We start from the raw sequence: 4,736 nt of genomic DNA, 5'->3' as shown, positions 1-4,736 counted from the left end.
TCACCGCCTTCCCACTTTGGATCCACATTTGAGCTGCCTTTTTCGGGTTTTTAACTCAAATCCCCTTTGGTCTCAAGGCGCCCTTTTGCGGGTTTTCACCTTGGCCTCTCCTTTTTCTCTTTTTTTTTATTATTTTTTTATTGAGTCTCAAAGCGCCCTTTACAGGTTTTCACTTTGGCCCTTTTTATTTTATTTGGTCTCAAAACGCCCTTGGCGGGTTTTGTAACACCCCCACGCCCGAAACCGTCACCGGAGTCAAGCTTGAGGTGTTACTAAACTTATCTTACCTTTTAAACAACTCTAAACCACTTATTTTAACTTTCGAAATAAATTGTTTTTCTGCATCATGGTTGCTTAAAAATTAATTTCTTGAGTTTCAAAACTCGAAATTAAGATCCGTAAATTTTTCCTGAAACTAGACTCATATATATATCTACTAATTTTTTTCTAGAATTTTTTACTTAGCCAATTAGTACAGTTTATTAGTTAAAATTACCCCTGTTTCAGAATTCGACTGCACTGGACTCTACTTACTACGAACCGCCTTTCTCTCTGTACAAAAATCATATGACTATACCGTTTATTTCTATTAAAACTAGATTCAATAAGTATTCTAACAATATAAAGTACACCACCTAATTATTTTTTTAAAATTTATGGTGAATTTATAAACTTGGAACAGGGGATCTAGAAATAGCTCTGGCCCTATTTCACCCAAACTCAGATACCCTATAAAATACAAAACCTTTACCTGTTTTGCTTATTCCATATGAAAATAGACACAACGAGATTTAATTTCATATATTATTCACCATCAACCCATGTCTCTAAAATTTCTTGTGATTTTTCAAAATCACGTTATTTTTGATACTTGAATACATTTTAAGTTACTTTCACATTTTCTTAGTTTTCATGTGATAGTTACTACTTAATCATACATACTATTAAACATGTATATCATTAGCCACTCTATTAGTTAATCACTAGCAAGTATTTACACATCATTCATTGATCATATCATATCAAAAGAAACCAAGTTCCTATACATGCCATACACAAAACGAAGCGTCTAACTATACCAATGTGATTTCTTCGATAGTGTGATCGGTTTCGGCGTTTCCTTCGATCCCCAGTGGCTTGATAAAACTATAAGAAAAAGAAAATAAAGAGAGTAAGCACTAGGCTTAGTAAGCTTGAAGCAAATAAATTATAACATTCAACATAATGAATAAATATACATAATGTCACCTAGCTTCATAAACTTTCTTTACATTCTCATTTTCTACCTTCTTCTTTACTCACTTACCTTCTTTCTTACGACCTTTCACTATTCATAAATATAATCTACCTTCCCTTTTGCTGATAATTCACTGTAATTTAACGTGTACAATGACCTGTTGAACTACTCGAATACAAAGGATACTAGGGTCGTTCCTATCTATCAATATCTCACCTTAATGCCATGTCTTGACATGGACTTACATGAATTATTCTGTCTCCAATGCCATATATATATATATATGTAATATGGGCTTACATGGCTCATTCCTGTCTCCAAAGCCATATATCTGCTATGGACTTACATGGCTCATTTCATCTGTCTGTCTGTCAACCCCAATATCCTAACATTCCTAAGGTTCAAGCGGGCTTCCTAATGCTTTTCTCTGTCACTTAGCCTTTAATTCGACTTTAAATATTCAAAGAAAATAAGTATATAAATGCCGGAAATTGAAAATAATAATGTAAAATAAAAGCATATTGCATTTATTTACTGTAAGCTTACCTCGATACAAAATGTGACTAAACTTTACAATTTAGTCCTTTACTTTTTCTTTTCCCCGATCTACTCCCGAATTTCGTTCTTCTTGATCTATAATAGCAAATTTAACTTATTTAATATTCACATTTATCAAAACAGTTCTTTACTCAAAATTTTCAAAAATTACATTTTTGCCCCTAAACTTTTGCATATTTACACTTTTGCCCCTAGGCTCGGGAATTAAACTTTATCCCTTATTCTTATGTTTTATGACATGCTGATCATTTTTTCCTTCTATGGAAGCATCAAATTCACATTCTAACATGCACTTATGACTATTAGGTATTTTTACCGATTAAGCCCTTTTACTCGTTTTTACTTAAAACCGAGTAGCACAAGTTGTCTAACATAATCTAAGACCTCATATTCTATCATAAAACATCAAAATAAACACTTTTCACCTATGGGTATTTTTCCAAATATGAACCCTAACTTAAATTATTGCTAGCATAAGTTTTATCAAACTACCGAGACTCCGAAAACGTAAAGAACATTAAAAACGGGGCTTGGAATAACTTACTATGGAGCTTGAAAATTGAAGAAATCCTATATATGGAGAGAGCAAAAATTCGGCAGCAACTAAAGAAGATGATAACAAATTTTGTGTTACTTTTCCCTTTTTAATTCATTTAATATCCAAATGACCAAATTGCCTCTCCTTACTAAACTTTAAAAATTTTCCTTCCATGTCCTAATTTTTGTCCATGAACTTAAAATTGGTAATATTGTTATTTAAACCCTCCTAATTAATATTCCAAAGCAATTTCATACTAAAAACTTCTAGAATGCAAGTTTTGCAAATTATTCGATTTAGTCCCTAACCTCAACTTAAGCACTTTATGCATAGAATTTCATCACGAAATTTTCACACAATCATGCAATCATATCATGAACCTCAAAATAATAATAAAATAAATTTTTCTACCTCAAATTTGTGGTTTCGTAACCACTGTTACGTTTAGGCCCTATTTCGGGATGTTACATTTCTCCCCCCTTTAGGGATTTTCATCCCCGAAAATTTTACCTGTGAAGAGATTTGGGTACTGTTTTCGCATAGCCTCTTCGATTTCCCATGTAGCCTTGTCTACCCCATGTCTATTCCATAGTACTTTCACAAGTGCAGTACTTTTGTTCCTTGATTGCTTTACCTCTCGAGCTAGAATCTTTACTGGTTCTTCACATGTAAGTCATGTCCGGTTGAATCTCAACCTCATCGAGAAATCACATGTGACGGATCTGAATGATAACGACATAGCATAGACACATGAAATACATTATGAATCTTCTCTAACTCAATCGGCAAAGCTAACCGATATGCTAATGGTTCGACTCTCTCAATCACTTCAAGCGGTCCAATAAAGCGTGGACTTAATTTGCCTTTCTTGCCAAGTCTGAGAACTTTCTTCCACGGGGATACTTTCAAAAAAACTTTGTCACCAACTTGATACTCAATCTCTTTTCTCTTCAAATCTGTATACGACTTTTGTCTGTTTGAGGCTGCTTTCAAGCAACCTCTGATGATTTTTACTTTCTCTTCTGTTTCCTTAACTAGATCAACCTCGTAAATCTGATTTTCCTTAAGCTCTGTCCAATACAAAGGTGTACGACATTTACGTCCATACAAAGCTTCATAAGGTGCCATCTTTAAACTCAACTGATAACTATTATTGTAGGCAAACTTTACTAATGGTAAATATTTTTCCCAACTGCCTTGAAATTCTAGTACACAGCATCTAAGCATATCTTCAAGTACCTGAATAACTCTCTCTAACTGACCGTTGGTTTGAGGATGGAAAGCTGTATTAAAACTCAACTTAGTGCCCAAAGCCTTCTGCAATTTCTTCCAAAACCGTGAAGTAAATCTTGGATCTCTGTTTGAAATGATCGATAACGGTATCCCGTGTAGTCTGACTATCTCTGAAATATACAACTCGGCCAACTTGTCAAGTGAATAATCCATATGAACTGGGATAAAATGAGCCGACTTCGTTAACTTATCAATTATAACCCATATTGCATCTTTCTTTCTTGGTGTCAACGGCAATCCTGTCACAAAATCTATAGTAACTCGATCCCATTTCCACTCAGGGACTAGCACAGGCTGCAATAAACCTGAAGGTACCTGATGTTCGGCCTTTACCTGCTGACAGATCAAGCATCTAGAAACAAACTCTGAAATATCCCTTTTCATTCCTACCCACCAATACATTTTCTTCAAATCATTATACATCTTTGTACTACCTGGATGAATAGACAAAGAACTACTATGTGCTTCCTGTAAGATCTTTCGAATAAGCTCATCATTCTTCGGTACGCATACCCTATCTCTGAACATCAAACAACCGTCAGAACTTATCTGAAAATCTGACTTTATATCTGACTCACACTGATCTCTTTTGGCTAACAACTCACTATCATTTTTCTGAGCTTAACAAATTTCTTTAAGAAACATCAGTTTAGCTCTCAACTCAACTAAGATAAAACCATCATCTGATAAGGCTAGACTAGTATTTAAAGCTCTTAATGCAAATAAAGATTTCCTACTCAAAGCATCAGCAACAACGTTTGCCTTACCTGGGTGATAATCGATCACTAGCTCATAATCTTTAATCAACTCTAACCATCTTCTTTGCCTCAAATTCAAATCTTTTTGAGTCATCAAATATTTCAAACTTTTGTGATCAGTGAATATGTGGCACTTCTCACCGTACAAATGATGTCTCCAAATCCTCAATGCAAAAATAATGGCAGCTAGCTCTAAATCATGTGTTGGATAGTTCTTCTCATGTGGCTTTAACTGTCTAGAGGCATAAGCAATTACCTTCCCTTCTTGCATAAGTACACAACCAAGTCCATTCTTGGACGCATCACTGTAAATCACAAACTCCTTACCTGGTTCTGGTTGTACTAAATAGGA

The sequence above is a fragment of the Gossypium arboreum genome, chromosome 7 (assembly GCF_025698485.1).
Source record: "Gossypium arboreum isolate Shixiya-1 chromosome 7, ASM2569848v2, whole genome shotgun sequence".
NCBI lineage: Eukaryota > Viridiplantae > Streptophyta > Magnoliopsida > Malvales > Malvaceae > Gossypium > Gossypium arboreum.
Note: the sequence above shows the minus strand (reverse complement) of the source record.